The sequence below is a fragment of the Phoca vitulina genome, unplaced genomic scaffold (genome assembly GCF_004348235.1).
Source record: "Phoca vitulina isolate PV1807 unplaced genomic scaffold, GSC_HSeal_1.0 scaffold50, whole genome shotgun sequence".
Lineage (NCBI taxonomy): Eukaryota > Metazoa > Chordata > Mammalia > Carnivora > Phocidae > Phoca > Phoca vitulina.
Window position 1 is genome coordinate 6,935,475 of NW_022589753.1, and position 18,301 is coordinate 6,953,775.

Below are 18,301 nucleotides of genomic sequence, written 5' to 3' on the forward strand. Positions count from 1 at the left end.
TGGTTGACTGCAATAGATGTTTCAGTATTTTTTTTTTTTAAGGAAGAAAACATGAGTGGCATAACCTTTCTTTTGCTGAACTGAGAATCCTTTATTGCCTTCACAAATGCGTAATGCATAGTTTCTCTAGACAATTCTTGTGTGATATTAATTGCTATCCTAATTGTCTGAAATTTACTCCATTGTCCTCTGCTTATGGTGACTGGCAAAAAACCCCTCACACACAATGCATGCTTTTTGAAGATGATGGTCATGAGCCTTTCCTGAAGGCTAGGCCCATTTCTGCTTAAGGCTCAGCATTTTCTCGATACCTAGGAGATGCATTCAAACATATTTGTTGAAGTCATGTCAAACAAATGAGCCCAGAGAAAATAAACACATAAATACCGTTGATATTAATCTGCATTAATTGGTGGGTCAGCCTTTCATCCATCCAGAGCAATGGGAAGGAAATCCGTTCTGAGCTCCCTTCCTCATTGCTGGGCCCGATTTCTCTGGTTTTGATGAATTTACCTGCTGGGACTCCTTGTCCTCAAATTCTTCAGCCATGTATTTTGCATAATCACCTAAAGAGTCTGGGCCACTGAGGTCTCTGGTTCTGCTTCCTGCTGGCTTACAAGTAAGCCCCCTGTGTATTGTATCAGTCATCTATTGCTGTGTAACAAACACCCATAAAATATCAACAGCATGCAACAAACAGTATTTATTTAGCTTTTGAACATACGCATTGGTTGATCTAGGCTGCAGTCTGGCTGAGGAGAGTTGGCTTTGCTCCACATGCCAGGACTAGAAGGTTGCTCTAGGTGTGTTCTGTCCCTGGGGAAGGCAGTAATATGAGAAGCAAAAGGAATCACAGGAGTCCGGTAAGGTCTAATTTGAGAATTGCACATTAGCTCTACTGCCTTGTCCTGTTGGCCAAACATAGTTGCATGGCCACACTCCAAGCCAGGAATTTGGTGATTTATTCTGGTGATTTATTCTGTCCACGAAGGGATGGGCATGGGAGGGAGGCAGCAATATTCCATGGCACAGGTGTGGGTATGGAGAGAGGTGAGGAATTGGAGCCCCCAAAGGTATCAGTTACCTTCTTTCCCCCCATTACAGTGGTGGCACCGGGTATCACCCTGACATTGACACCCCGTCTACTTTCTACAGTTGTAGTTTCAAGGGGAGTTCATAGAACATACCCTGATTTTGGGTCCAGCCCTTCTTTCTCCAAGTTAGGTGATGTTAACAGGCTTGTGCCCTATTCTCTACGCTTTCACCTTGAAGATATTTCTTAGAGTTGGTGGAGTAATGTAGGTGGAGTTTGCCTGCTGTGTCTAGTTCTTTCTATAATTTTACTGGGAAAAACTCAAAATTCCTTACCTGCTGGTGGTCTCCCTCTGAAGCCCCCAGTTGCAAAAGTGGCTTCCCCACATTTTAATGTGCCTTTATGCATTTCAGTGGAGGGATGGGGGAGATCTGAGTAATTGTTTTCATCAGTCTTATTCAGAAATCCCTAAATTGCCTCCTCTTTTGCAGCTGTTAGTTTTTCTAGCACAATTGTGAGCTGATCTCCTTATTTCTTGGTTTCTTCCTTCCTGTCCCTTATCCTCAAAGCCTCTGCCCTTCACTTGGTTTGAGTGGAACAAGCTTTGGTCTGTATCACTTCCCCCATTCTTTTCCTGGGGACCCTGATTTGCCTTTGAACTCCTTTGATCACACAAAACTTTCTAACTGGGCATTTGCAGATATTCTCTTTCTCAATCTATCTGTGGGGTGCCTGTGGACATTAAAATAGGACTTCTAAAGACACATATCTGAAAGGAAAAATGTTCTTTTGCCAGGGAATAATAAATCACTAACTCTATCATCCATCAAGTTCAATTTCAGGGCAAATTTTAGAGGAGGAATTTTCGAAAAGAAGGGGGAAAATCATCAAGAGGAGGAAAAGAATAAAATAAAGGCCAACCATCATAACCTTTCTTTTTGTCTCTATTTATGTTTTGGCCTGTCTCTGCAATTTGACCTTATAAGAGTAAAGGAAGGAAAGAGTAGAAGGAAAATGTGGACATTGATTCTGTGAAAAGAAAAAGTACCTTCTGGCTTCCTGTGAGCAGTGACATACAATCCACAGCACATTCTTCCTGCTATGGTCTGCCTTTTCCTCCTGAAGTGTAGGCTGAGGAAGTGGGCCCCTGGTTAGGCTGCCTTAAATGCTGGCTTGGTGCTAAGAGTGTCAGTAATAATGGTCAAAGTGCAGCTTTGTAAGGGAACTTCATGTCTTCAGAAACAGTAGCTACTGAGAAACAAAATAGGGCCTTTGGAGAGACGAAGAGAATGATCTTCAAGTCTGTGTTCGTAAAAAGTCAGGAGAAGGTAGCAGTGAATAAAAGGAGAAGTGACAAAGTTCAGTGGGCATCCACTGCATAGGGAAATTGCCTCTTAATGCTGTTTGGGAAAAACATAATTGTTTTACACTCGGTAGAGGGCTTTGGAAAATTGCATGATCAAGAAAACATAGATTTTTATTTGAAGTCAGAGCATCTCCACCTTCAAAGGAAAGAGGTGCCAAAATGGAGTTGTAGTGTCTCACTTGAAAGCTATTTCTTTTTATGTTTTTAGTTAAAATGATCCCTAATTGTAACTAGTTCTCAGTCCAAATGTCTGACCAACTTTCCAGTCTCAATATATTCACAACCTCTGTTGACAATGTTACACCGTCACTTGGATGACTGGACTCCATCCTGGTAGGTATCCTAAAGCACCTGTCTCTGCAACTCCTTCTCATCTTTCTTCCCAATGTCTGTATCTGATGTGCTGCAGTCCCCCTCCCCCCGCCCCCCCAGGGGTCTCACCACTCTGTGTGTGTAGCTATCGCTGCCATGTGGATCACACCACACTTCACCCTCACCTACCTGGCAACCACGCAGCTCTTCGCATCACACTGGCACATAATATGATTTTTTTTACATAATTATTTTATGTAACCCCCTCTTCTCTCATTTTTTTAATGCAAGTTCTTCCACGCATCCCCTCCTGAAGGGAAGGCTAACTTTTTGAAATTGAATTGCTCAAAATGGAAGCCATCTTTGCCAATAAAACATTTTATTCAATATACAGTTGACCTTCGAACAACACAGGGGTTAGGGACGCTGACACCCCACACAATCGAAAATCCACATAAAACCTTTGATTCCTCCCAAACTTAACTATTAATCGCCTATTGTTGACCAGAAGCCTTACTGATAACATAAGCAATAGATTAAACCATATTTTGCATGTTCATGTCTTATATACTGTACTCCTACAATAAAGCAAGCTAGAGAAAGGAAAATGTTATTAAGAAAATCATAAGGAAGAGAAAATGCATTTACAGTACTGTATGTATAAAAAAAAGATCCACATATAAGTGGACTGCACAATTCAAGGGCATGTCGTTCAAGGGTCAACTGCAGTGTAATTACCACCCCCACTGTCCCTAAGCCTTATAGTTGGACTTTTTTTTTTTTTTTTCCAAATCTGAGATACAATTAGAGTTGGCTTCTCATTTAAAGTCAGCCTTTGGGATCTTCATGTTGCCCCTGCAACTATTGCCTTAACACATACCCTTGTCAGGTTCTCATCTTCTATTGATAAATCTTATCAAAACTTACTATTCAGTGCCCCACTTTCTAAGGCTATAGTAGAGCACTTCTAAATTCCCTTACAAGCCATGATGATTTATAATGGGAAAAGCTGAGGACCTGGGTTAACATCTGAGCTTTATCACATCCTATCTGCATGTCCTTGAGAAAATCTCTTTACCTTTCTGCAAATGGAAGTGATAAAAACCCACTTGAGGTTGTATAAATTAGGATTCTTGGCATATAGACATCACTCCAAAGGTTTGGTTTTAAAAACGGGAACATGGTCTTTAAAGAATTATGTCTTGCCTTTCATGGGAAATTTTTGCATTGTGAAGAGAGATTTAAAAATGAGAAGGAGTCTTAACCCACTGGTGAAATTTCACCCAAGTTGACAAATCAACCAGTCATGCTGATGGGCATTTAGAATGGGGACTTGTAACTAAAACTTTCAAATCATATTATTTCAATAGCAAGCTTTCCTAGTACAATGAGAGACTAGCGGTGGTGTTTGCAGATATTAAAACTCACCCAAGAGGTTTGCGTGACAGCACTTCACTCTGTTTTATTCAGATGATTGGATCTGGTTCCAATCCAGATTCATGGCCATTCCCATTAGGCCACGTTTACCAGAATATTCATGTTCTCTTTGTGCCAAAGTCTCACACTCATGTGATGGTTCTAAACCTTGTCCATCTCATTGTCTTGGACTTGTTACACAGAGTCACAATGAGTATCTGATTAATGTGCTCAGGTTTTTGAGCCAGGCAGATCTGCACTGAGACCCTTGTTCTGCCAAGGGTTTACCTGGCATAGGTTTACCTGTTATGTTGAGCTTAACTGTTCCAAACCTTCCTGTCCTGTCTTCAGTGCAGAGGACAAATGACTCCCCTCCTTGGGTTGCTGTGAGGGGTAAATAGGTTAATGTATCAATCACTTAGCACCTAAGATGTCCTCAGTGAAAGGAAGCAAAAACTCCCTTAGCTGTTATTTTATTTTATTTTGTATTTTATATCATGTATTTTATTTTTTACTTTATTTGATTTTATTGTATTATTTGATTTGATTTGATTTTGGTGTTGAATTTCTTTAAGGCAACTTTCACTTAAAAGTGAGCATTTCTGAAGTAAAAGGATATTTAAATCAGCAATTCTCTTCTTTCCGCTATGACCACGGGTCATCATGCTCACTGTTTAGTCAGTACTTTGTCATCAGGTTTTAACAGTAATATTAGCCTCATCTTTCTAATGCACAAGAAATTAGAGGTAATTCATACTGACAGCATATCTGCCATATGACTGAAAATGAAGATCTGCAAAAATATTGATCGACCCCAGGCTCAGGAGGGGGAACTCGAGGGCAGAAGACATATGGAGGCAATGGAGAGGAACAGGTATCCTCTGGAGCTTAATTCCTTCTAAAGAATATTTCTTCTACAGATTTCATGTGGTTTCCTAGTCTCAGAAACATGAGACCCCTGTGACTACGCTGATGCTCATTTTTACTGTCTGCATTAATCATATTAACTGGCTAATTGCCGAGTACTGAGTCCATAGACCTAGAAGGCTCGGTCATCTGATCCATGAAATAAGCCGCACCCATAATTCAGCTAATAAAATCACAGAAGTGAAAAGAAAATTGTTCTATTAATTTGTCTCTGTGAATTCCGAATCTTGGCTTCAGTTTACATCCTATTGAGCAGTGCTTTTCAAGTGCAAGTACGCATCCTCTGGGGGTTGTGCACTGGAAAAATGGGAAGCCAAAGGATAAACATGGCATATTAATTACTTAATTCTTTCATTCACTCAACAAACATTTATCAAGTATTTACTCTGTGCCAGGTGCTGCCTCAGCCCAAGGGATTCAGCAATGGAGGAATGAGTCATTGTTCTAGTTCTCTTGGTGCTTATGGAATAGTTATATGAAACAGATATTAAAGTGATAGTCACACCAATCTAGGTGCAGCATGAATTTTTACTTAAAGATTTGGTAGAAAAGTCGGTTGAGTGGGAATAAACTCGAGTAAATATTTTCACATGACATTAAGGAAAGCCTGTTTTTTCTATTGTACAAAAGCCAACATGTAAATTACATTTTCCCAGCTTTATTGAAGTACAGTTGACAAACAAAAATGTATATATTTAAGGTGTACGTGTAGTTACTTTTTTTAAAAGATTTTATTTTATTTATTTGAGAGAGAGAGAACACACAGGGAGAGGGAGAACAAACTCCCCACTGAGCAGAGAGCCCGACGTGGGACTCAATCCCCGGGCCCAGGGATAATGACCTGAGCTGGAGGCAGATGCTTAACTGGCTGAGCCACCCAGGCACCCCCATGTAGTTACTTTTTAATATAAAACATAAAGCTTAAAGGATATGTCATTGCTTTGGGCTAATTTCCACACACTTGAAGATATGAGTTTGTTCTTCTCCATTGTTAGAGGCTTATTAGTAGGAATGTTTAAAAGTATGGAAATAGACGAAGCTTGACAATGAGAAGATTACTTAAGTTAACATTGATCACACCTTCAAGGGGCTTTTTCTTGTGACACAGACCTGGGCCACCTCTATGTGTAAGGACAGGAAAAGGGCCATGACGGTGCCTTGGCTCATTGCCTCCTGTTTGAATATCTCACTCGGCTGGTGTTGTTTCTTCCAAGATGCAGACATTTTAACTTTTCCCAGAATACCCTGGGGCTCTTTTCTTTTCCCCTTCTATTCTTGGTTCTTCCAAAACATGCATAGGGATCAAATTTGGTGTTGCCCAGACTATTTCCGCAATAAAATTTAAAAAATTTAACACCTGCCAGAATTATTTTTGATGGAGGAGCACACCAAAGTACTGTGGTAGGGCTTATTTTTTTCACCAGCTCATAAGCTGAATGGTGTTCTGCAATCTCATTTTTATTGATGTATAAAAACAAATGCTGTACATGATGAAATTTATTGTTAAGTCAACTATGAAGGATTAGATTTGTTTCTAGGCCTATTCTATCTCTTCAAATAACAACAAAATATCATCAACAGGTAGCTTCCTTAGGTCAACATGCCAATCCCTTTTACCTTCCTGGCGGTGTTGTAATAGCAAAACATATCAGAGTTGACACCTCTGGAGAAATATAGAGAGACATGAAGGAGAAGAAAAGGGAAGGAATAGATTTAATATTTATTCTTTCTGGATATTATGTATATAAATGATAGCACTACCATAATATTACCTCTAAATTCTCTGGAGTCAGGGGTAAATAGAAATGGAACTGTTCTGGGGCATATGGGTGGCTCAGTCAGTTAAGCATCTGACTCTTGATTTTGGCTCAGGTCCTGATCTCAGAGTACTGGGATCAAGCCCTGCATCAGGCTCCCTGCTCAGCTGGGAGTCTGCTTGAGATCCTCTCCCTCTCCCTCTGCCTCTCCCCCCAGTTGCACACGGGCTCTCTCTCTATTAAATAAATCTTTAAAAAGAAATGGAATTGTTCTTTTTCTCTCTCCTTTAAATATTTATACCAAGTGACAAAATTATCAACCCATCCTTAACATTAAAGAGTTACATATATTTATAAAAAAATAGATCAAGTATGGAATTTCCTTGAATAACACTTTTCAATTTCATTTTATAAAAAATTCATTTTATTGAGTTAAACATTATTTTATATATTTGAACCCAAGTCAGTAGATATTATATTATTATATGAATGATCAATTATGTTTTCATGGTAAAATATTAAACTTCAAAAAATTAAATTTAAATGATAATTTTAATATTGATAGGATAACATTTGTTGTTTCTTGCCTTGTCAATTTTTGCCATTCTAACTGGTGTAAGGTGGTATCTCATTGTAGTTTTGATTTGAATTTTCCTGATGGCTAATGATGATGAACATTTTTTCATGTGTCTATTAGCCATTTGTATGTCTTCTTTGGAGAAGTGTCCATGTCTTCTGCCCATTTTTTGAAAATGTTGGATAGGTTGTAGAGAAAGGGGAACACTCTTACACTATTGGTGGGAATGCAAGGTGGTACAGCCACTTTGGAAAACAGCGTAGAGCTTCCTCAAAAAGTTAAAAATAGAGCTACCCTATGAGCCAGCAATTGCATTACTGGGTATTTACCCCAAAGACACAGATATAGTGAAAAGAAGGGCCATATGCAACCAATGTTCATAGCAGCAATGTCCACAATAGCCAAACTGTGGAAAGAGCCGAGATGTCCTTCAACAGACAAATGGATAAAGAAGATGTGGTCCATATATACAATGGAATATTACTCAGCCTTCAGGAAGTATGAATACACAACTTTTGCATCAACATGGACAGAACTGGAGGAGATTATGCTAAGTGAAATAAGTCAGGTAGAGAAAGTGAATTATCATACGGTTTCACCTATATGTGGAACATAAGGAATAGCATGGGGGACATTAGGAGAAGGAAGGGAAAAATGAAGGGGGGGGCAATTAGAGGGGGAGATGAACCATGAGAGACTATGGACTCCGGCAAACAAACTGAGGGTTTTAGAGGGGAGGGGGGTGAGGGGATGTGTTAGCCTGGTGATGGGTATTAAGGAGGGCATGTATTGCATGGAGCACTGGGTGTTATATGCAAACAATGAATAATGGAACACTACATCAAAAACTAATGATGTACTGTATGGTGATTAACAAAACACAATAAAAAAATATTGATAGGATAATATTTTAGTGGACAGTGTATGCCTAATCTTTTTTTAAGTATAAAGACTTGGACTATGACTATGTCATCTCTTTCTCTTAAAAATTCTTATATTATTATCCCCAGTTTACATAAAAGAATATAGAAGCCCATCCCGTAATTTTCTCCAAGTTCTCTTAGCTAGTATACCCCTGGCATTCCAGTGACGTGAGTCAATACAGTCCTTGTTTGATTAAATCAGTGGAATCTGGTTTCGGTCACTCACAGCTTTAAGTGTCCCTTTTAATACATGCCCTTATGGAGATTAAATTCTGGTAGATGAGATGCAAATAAACAAGAATAATACATGAAAAAAAGGGATAAAGACTCCAAATGGCACAGGTAGGTTGTGTGTGTGGTGAGGATTCATATCATTTGTGTTGATTAGGAATACCTTCTTGAACCACTGGATTTGAATTACATGTAGCTTTTAATTTAATTTAATTTATTTATTTGAGAAAGAGAGAGAACACAGGGGAAGGAGCAGAGGGAGAGAATACCCAAGCAGACTCCCCACTGAGTACGGAGCCCAAAGTGGGACTTCATCCTATGACCCATGAGATCATACCTGAGCCGAAACCAAGAGCCAGATGCCCAACCAACTGGCCACCCGGGCTCCCCTATTATAGAAATTTGAAAGTTGACTTCAAAAGCTATATTGAAAGGTATATTATTGGAGTTAATTTAAACACAACACTTCAAATATATACACTTTTAAAGTAATTTAAGGTGCTAGATTATATATTATGGGGTTTCCAAGAGATGGATGCTGTGTTAGAGGATTATTTTTCCTCTAGTCTACTGCAATCAGATTTCTTCCCTCCAATACGCAGTTACTTAAGTTGTCCTTACAAAACAATAAATGCACTTGTTTAAACATAGATGTTCTGCAAATAGTACATTACCATTCATTTTGCTAACATTGGTGTGTCCCTAATATTATGTGCTTTGCAGCTCCTAAAAAATGATTCTGGCTGTGACTTCCAAATAGAAAATAAGGGAGAACATTGGCCACCTCCTGGAGAAATTGATTAGACTGCTGCATTGGATAATTAATACACTTAACACAATTTATTCAGATTATCTGTCTATAACCATCAAATTGAAGAGGCCCTTGTCAAAAGCTTCCCTTTTAGACTTGATGTGGTCCTGAAAACAAGTCCAGGCAAATTAAAACATAAAGAAGAATTTGCATGCAAAAGAGCAAAATAAGCCAACAAACAAAAGCATAAATAAAACATGTCTCCAAGGCAATATACCTATCAGAAATGCACCAAAAATGTTAAGTCAGTTTTTTTTAATTTTAGGGCTCTATAAATTCATAGCGTTGATCCTAACCCTTGAGGTCAGCCAAACTCATCATACTAATATAGATGAGTTACCAGCTGGGATTTATAAGATCTAACCTGGGATGGGCAGACAGAGGTGACAAGACAAGGAGCCTTGGGCCAGGCTTCACATACCTTACAGGCCCTAAAGTGGGGGTACAAATGAGATTATGTACTCAGTTACAGAAACACTGGCAAAACTGCAAGAAGATACAGCACTAAATTTTAAACTTGATTCCCTAAACTGGACAAACCCAGTGCTCCAGAAATTACTGTTTGGTTTTTTCTTTAACCAGAAACTTTCTGTCTCATGCATAGTATACTTACATTGCATTGGGAACATTTTGTTAAGATTACACCTTCTGGGGGCTTTTCCTTGTGACCCTGTCCTAGGCCATCTCTATGTGTGAGGACAGGAAGAGGGCCATGACAGTGACTTGGCTCTGACTTTCTATTCGACTTTCTATTTGAAAGTCACAGCCAGAATCATTTCAGGAGCTGCAAAGCACAGAACATTAGGGACACACCAATGTTAGCAAAATGAATGGTAATTACTATTTGCAGAACTTCTATGTTTAAACAGGTGCATTTATTGTTTTGCAAGGACAACTTAAGTAACTGGGCATTGGAGGGAAGAAATCTGGTTGCAGTAGACTAGAGGAAAAATAATCCTCCAACATGGAATCCATCACTTGGAAACTTGTCACTTAAAAGTGAATATCAAACAACATTACAATTTTTCTACTTCTGATGGGGAATTTATGACAATCTAAAATACTGCAATATTCAAAAGATAAAAGTGACCAAGACCTTTATCACACTCAGAGATGCCTGGTATTTGAGAGCATTTCTGGAAGAACTGACCTTTGCTCATCTCCCTGACTCTCCCTTGCCCAGAATTCTCAATTCTTGGCTTTGTAACTTCTGCTTTAACTCCCTATTCTGGCTCACAACTGACCTGGGATTTAATCTGCTTTCCTTGTTACTGAGCCTTGGTTTCCTTCCACTTTCTTGTATTTCTTCCACCACTCCAGCTCTTGGTATTATCTACCATAGGAATTTCCCACTCCACAACTGGAACCCTTCTAAACCCTCTTTTTGCCCCTAAAATTTGGGCAACCTTACTTTTCCAGGAAGGAGCATCACCCACCATACTCATCATTATGGTGCAGATTTAAATATACCTCACCAAAAGTATATAAACTGACTTCTGTGTGCTATATATTGTCTCAAGACACTCTAATTAATGTGTTTTTGTTCTTTTGCAGGCTTAAGTGAGATATGATGTCGATCAGTTTCATATGATAAAAGTCAACATTAGCAAAACACAGTGCTTTTATTTATTGAAGAATTAAAATTGACTGTGAAGTTGGAAAAGTCTACTGGGCCCTCTAGGACGATGAGAGAGGGGACTCATCAAGCCCTGAGCTCCTTATGATATTTGAAGAAAGATGACGCTTGCTTCCCATTTGTTCCTCATCATAGAACCTTACACCGTTTCTAGGAACAACTTTATATGTATAAATAGTTGTTGTTTGCATAGAAGAAATCAAAACATGGGAGAATTTGCATGAAACAAAATAACACACAAAAATACAAATAAAATTTGACTCCAGGCAAAGCTACCTACCAAAGATGCACTGGAGATGTAAAACCAGTCTTTTCCGATAAATGTTGTGACCATAAGCCACTAATATTCTAGGGTTGTTCGTGATGAAGTGTTATCACTGAAAAAGTTGATCAATACATAAACGCAAAGAAAGGAGAGAAACAGAGAAAGAGGATTTCATGTGAGTGGGTCGAGGAAGAAAACCAGAGGGGAGAGATGTCAGAAATCAGAGGAGAGAGCATTTCCAGAAGGAATTTGAAGGCTCTTTTAAATGTTCTTTGCTTTTGACTAAAGAAGGGCTCATGTTGAATAAAAGGAGGAGGGGACACCTACCTAGCAGCTGGAGCAGCTCTATTAACCCTGAGGATCATCTGGACAGCACAGAGTAAAATATCATGCAATTATGTAACCCAAAATAAGTTCTAACCATATATATCAACTTAGAAGAATTCACATGCTATACTGGGAATGGAGAAAAGCCAGTTGCAGAGAAACACATATCGTCTTCTATTTTCAGTGATTTTTTGGGTAAAGAACCCATCATATTAAAATCATCCTAGATGGGTGTATATATTTTTGCATAAGCTTTTATGGGTCATGGAGAAAGATCCAGAAGAACACACACCAGGCTGCTAACGTCGCTGGCCTTAGTTGGATGAGGTGGGAAGGGAAGGGGAAGAAGCGTGGTAGGAGAAAGAAATTGGTGGAAATTCCATAAGGAATAGAAGGAAAGATGAACACATAGAAATCTGAAGTAGAATACAGGATTGTATGGCCAGCCACCATTTTGGTCTTGGATGGTGTTTGTAGTTTGGCTTGTTTTGCTGTGAATATGATTTTTACAATGAGTGCAAAAACCCAAGGAAGGGGAAGAGAAGAGTGCCCAAAGTGGGAGCAGGTTTAAGAAGAATTGCTCCTGGACTGAGCAGCAAGACGGCTGCTGGGACTTTGCTGGAGGCAACTTTAGAGCAGGAGGGAAAGCAGATGCTGGATTCACGGGGTTAATGTGCAGTTGGGAGGCGAGCACGTGAAGGTACTACGCTTTCTAGAAGTTTGTAAAAATGAGAGGAGATAGGGAAGGAATGGGAGGGAAACCAAGGTAGGAGAAGATAAAATTGTGTTGTTCATGTTTTGTTGGCCTCTTGCCCCTGACTAACATTGCATTCTTCTCCGCTCACTCTCTGCCCTAGCCCTTGTGCCCCCCGGGATCCAGCACTGATCAACTAAATGGGGGGCCCCAGCAAAAACTCAGAGAACCAAAAAAGAAAGAAGCTGGGGTATTTATTCCTTCTGCTCCTTCTCTGTCTCATCAGTTTGGGTGTGAATTTCATTCTGTGGCTACAAATCCCACCCAGTGGTACCTCTTCCATTCTGTCAGTGCTTGCCAGTTTTCAGGAATTCTCACCCCCCTTTTGTGTCTCCTTACTCACTGTCATTAATCCCTGCAGGCTTCACAATCCCTTATGGGCTCTTTGAATTTACTGAGTCTTCCATTGTTTCCCACTAGACCTCTGAGTAATGATACACAAAAATTCTTTTCTTTTCTTTTCTTTTCTTTTTTTTAATTACAGAAAGAGGAAATACTAGGACTGGCTCCTTAAGATTAGATATAGAGCTGGGTAGAGGATTAGTTCATGATCTCTCTGTGACATCAGACCACATACATAAGTGTTTACAGAGCTACTCCGTGGAACGCCAAGATATTCAGAACCCAAAATGATGTAATAAATAAGGGGTGTAAATGGATATGGGCAGAGAACAGTTGTCTATCCTCGTGGATAACATGAAAATAGGCCAGCCATGCATAACTGGGCTTCCTGTCAGAGGAACAAGGCTCTGGATGGCATCCCATAGGTCATCTTAGCTGTTCATACACCATAAACATTCTTGCCAAACTTGCCTTCCATAGGCAGAGAAAATACACCACTAGCATCATGAGGGATCTAGGCCAAGTATCAAAATGCACGGTGATGACATATGGATCTGAATCTGGTGGGCTCCTGCTCGGACATGGTTTTTTTTTTCAGGGAAATGACAAGATCTTCTTCCTTGAGGATTACTACAGTGAAAGAGGAGTTATGAGATGGTAAGAAGATGGAGATGGAGAAGCTGTGACAAAGCTCACCATAGTTTGTTTTATTTATTTATCTATTTATTTTTATTTGTTTATTTATTCATTTTTAGTTCCCTATTTTATATTTTATTTATTTGAGAGAGAGAGAAAGAGAGACCGTGCATTCACACACATGTGTGCATCAGGGGAGGGGCAGAGGGAGAGAATCTCAAGCAGACTCCCCACTGAGCATGGAGCTGGCCCTGGGGTTTCATCTCATGACCCCGAGATCATGACCTGAGCCAAAATCAAGAGTCGGTCACTCACCCAACTGAGCCGTCCAGGTGCCCCAATAAAGTTCCCTATATTCAATTATGTGATGCCTGGTCATGAGCCTGTCTACTGAATGTAAAATGTCATGCTCTTTATAGCCACTCTATGCTTCTTTTTTTTTTCCTAAAGATTTTATTTTATTTATTTGAGAGAGAGAGAGCGAGAGAGAGAGCGCATGAGCAGCAGGGAGAGGCAGAGGGAGAAGCAGACTCTCCGCTGAGCAGGGAGCCTGAATCGGGGCTTGATTCCAAGACCCCAGGATCATGATCCCAGCAGAAGGCAGCCGCTTAACAGGCTGAGCCACCCAGGTGCCCCGCTCCTCTATGCGTCTATACTGACACACATGGATATGTACACATGCACTTGCATGTCTATTTGAATACGTATTGAGTGTCTATTGCATGGGAAGTACTCGGCTTCATCTACTGGTGCCGTCGGGGTGGGCGTGGATGCTGGCACATGGTAGCTGTCTAATAAACCCTAGTGTTGTCTCTCCTTCCTTTGCATTTACCCAGGGGAAGACCATGGGGAGCACTCTGTGTTCCTATGAAATCAACTTTCCTCCATGTCATCTCACCTTTCTCCAGCTGTGAAGTCAGGAACGGAAAGTAATATGCTATTTTTCTCATCCTGCTGCTGCAACTTCATTGGTCAGGGCCTGGTTTATTTTCTGTCACTTGTTATTGACAATGATGGGTGAGCCATCCAACACTTACTCCAACAGAGACAGCCTCTGAACTCAGAATCGTACATGTGTCATGCCATTAGCTGATTTCAGGCACAATTTGGGAGGTAGGATGATGAACCAGCCATGTAATTATGATTATATGCTTCATTAATTCCAAATGTCATTTACCCTGTGTTGTCTAATATATAAAATAAGTTAAACTGACTTCCTTCCACACTCCTCAGCCCCACCCCACTCCCCCAGTGTGCATAAACTCCTCGATGGAAATGTTTAATATGGATTTTTTATTCAGTATAGCTCCCAGTGACTGACAGTCCCCAAATGTCAGATCTTTGCTGAGAGAAGCATGTCTGAGGATCTCTGAAGGCTAATTAATGCTTCAGTCACACTGTGCTCTGAGAGAAGGCATGGAACGACTTAATAAGAGATGAAGAGAGCTCCGAAAATTACTGTAATGGAACAAAGAGAACTCTTTTCAAAATTCCCTTCCCTAAAATAAAATAAAATGAAACCCAGACTCGGAAACTAGAACATTTCACAGCTTGGAAGAGGATAGTGATGCACAACGTGCGATCTCTTGACCATCAGTGATGTCACAGACCAGGGGACGCGAACAGTGCATCCTTCCTTAGCACCTGTTGCATGGGAACACCGTGCACCGTTCCCCCCTAAGTCTCACCTGAAAGGGCTTCTCTTAAATACGAGCGAGTGTCATCAAGCTCAGTCATTACTTGAAAATGATGAAAGATCTCAGAAAGGCCCAAAGGGAAATCAACCAAGGCACCACATTCAACTTCTAAAGCATTCTACGGAAGGGAAATCAGGAGTAACAGCAGGACACCAAACTAAGCACGGAACTGATCTCCGTCTCGGTGTAGACGCTGTTTGTAGTCACCTTCTGTGGAGACATGGAGGTCACAACAGGTGTCACTACACATCTAACTCTGTTCCTATGTCCAGGCAGTCACAGTCCAAGTATATACTTTGTTATTCTGAAAGGCCTCTTTTAGTTAACCCAAGAAAAGAAGAAACATTCTGTTGAATGTTTTCAGTAAGGGGGGCTGGGGTGCCAGGACCAAAGGAAGGGACCACAGACACCACCGGGAGGTCTGCATTTGATGAGCTCAAGCCATCCTTTTACAGTATGTCGTCCGAGGCAAACGATGCAGACAGATGAGGCAGAGCCGTGAATGCCCTGTGTCCAACAGCTTTACTCTCTCTGCAAACCTGTGCTGGGAACCAGGGGAGGTGTATCAGGGAACATATTTCTGGGCCCACGATCTGGAAGGGAGCAATTCTTGGGCCATAGTCTTAAAACATATAGTAAATAAACCATTTTCTTGTGAGTTTTGTTTCCATGGTGGTTATAAACTTTGTGTCCACTGTTGAGTATGTTTCTTCTCCTGTCCCTAACATCGCAGGGATGCACTCTAAAAAGCAGTTTCCACCAACCTGATGTGAAATAAACAATTTTGCTTCAGGGTTTCCTCACCAAAATCTTCCTCAACTACTCCCCATGCCCTGCTATTGTTCTGTATTTGTAGTATCCTTGTCTTTTGTACAAAATCAGCTGTCACCACTGTATTCCCAATGCTAAAGCTGCCTCACATACAAAGTGCCTGAAATAATATTTGTTGAATTAATGGATGGATGCATGCATGAAGCATTTGGACTCATAATTATTTGCTTCAATGTTTTCTTGTCCTCTCAATTATATATTTTTAAGTTTGGGAGACATGTCTTATTTTTCTTGTCTTTCCAAAACAATGAAAGTTAATTTTAATTCTTAAAGGTTTGTGTTTGCTCTTTCTGTATTGAGGATATTACCCTTGTCAATAAACAAAGGATCTTGTTTACCATTTACTGTTTTTCCACTTGAATGCTTTCATCCTACATTAATATTGAAACCTCTGCTTCCTTTAGTTCTACAGTTAACTGGTGTTTCTTGGCCTATCATTTTATTCAGAACCTTTTGAAATCATTTAGTTTCTCTCTTGTGAACATCTTGTAGTATACTTTTTTATCAAATAAATTCTATCTTAATAGCATTCATTTTATTTATTATTGTAACATATATGTCATTAGTTTTGTGCCTTCTTATGATCACCTTTTCTGCAACTCAAATGACCTGAGTCCTTGATGTTGACTGTTTACAGTAGGCTTATTAAATTGTATTAACGGCATCATATTAGACTTTTACATACATGTATAAGTATACGCATGTGTGTGTGTTCTTCAACCTTTATTTCTGTCATTAGTTAACAACAGTGCTGTGATATTCCTAATTTAGAACAACTCTTATAGCCAATGGGTTATTTTTTCTATTGCACACTTTTTTTTTTTAGCACAGATTGTCTATTTTTTGCTAGTATATACCTTCTCATTCAAGAGTAATTTCTTTTAAAGATTTTATTTATTTATTTGAGAGAGAGAGAGACACAGCATAAGCGGGGGGAAAGGGGAGACAGAGGGAGAGGGTGAAGCAGGCTCCCAGCTGAGCAGGGAGCCTGATGCAGAGCTTGATCCCAGGACCCTGAGATCATGACCTGAGCTGAAGGCAGACACTTAACCGACTGAGCCACCCAGGTGCCCCTCAAGAGTAATTTTTGATATATGCCTTTAATCTGATGTCTAGATTTATAAACTTAAGTAGTAGCAGTACTATGCTTGATTGATTTAAGTGTTTGCCTCTAATACTTTTATATGAAGATTTCCCTGTTCTCAAGCTCCTGATTTTGCTTTATTCTTTAATAAATGAAGTGTATATTCACGTATCATTGTTTTTTTTTTTCCTCCAAGAATGCTATACTTTCTGAGCCCTGGATTACCTGAAAATTGCCTTGAGCACCTACAGCAGGGCATTAATCTTTGGATGAACCACATATCCGCTCTAAACTGTGCAGCTGGCCTTTTGTTGTATGACTCAGAATGTTGTAGATAATTCTGAAGCCGGCCTGCTTTGTCTTACCTTATTAGGGAACTTTCTGTTTTCTTCACTAGAATCCTTGGGTGCTATTTACTTGCTCCACATAATTTAAAAATCACAACCCTAGGTACCTGGTTACAGTTCCCTTCTCTCTGATTTTCCTGAGAACGCTATGCACTCTTTCAGTTTTCCCTTTTATATTTTCCTACAATCTGAGAGATTACTGTTGTTGTCACGATAAGTAGATGTAATAGTTTTCCATACTTCCTGTTAGTTCTGTTCTGGTCTTTTCTTTGGAACCCTGAGCACAGATCTCTTAAATCTTCATTCTGTATCTCTGAATTGATTTCACGTGAGAGACTCCTTTTTCTATATTCTTAGAAAACTTTTCACATTTATCCTTTAGTTTTTTTAAAATGTTTTTTTAAGTATTCTTTTATTGTTATGTTAATCACCATACATTACATCATTAGTTTTTGATGTAGTGTTCCATGATTCATTGTTTGTGCATAACACCCAGTGCTCCATGCAGAACGTGCCCTCTTTAATACCCATCACCAGGCTTACCCTTCCTCCCACGCCCCTCCCCTCTAGAACCCTCAGTTTGTTTTCCAGAGTCCATCGTCTCTCATGGTTCGTCTCCCCCTCCGATTTTCCCCCCTTCATTCTTCCCCTCCTGCTATCTTCTTCTTCTTTTTTTTTTTTAACAATTATTGAATTATTTGTTTCAGAGGTACAGATCTGTGATTCAACAGTCCTACACAATTCACAGCGCTCACCATAGCACATACCCTCCCGAGTGTCTATCACCCAGCCACCCCATTCCTCCCACCCCCCACCACTCCAGCAACCCTCAGTTTGTTTCCTCAGATTAAGAATTCCTCATATCAGTGAGGTCATATGATACATGTCTTTCTCTGATTGACTTATTTCGCTCAGCATAACACCCTCCAGTTCCATCCACGTCGTTGCAAATGGCAAGATCTCATTCCTTTTGATGGCTGCATAATATTCCATTGTGTATATATACCACATCTTCTTTATCCATTCATC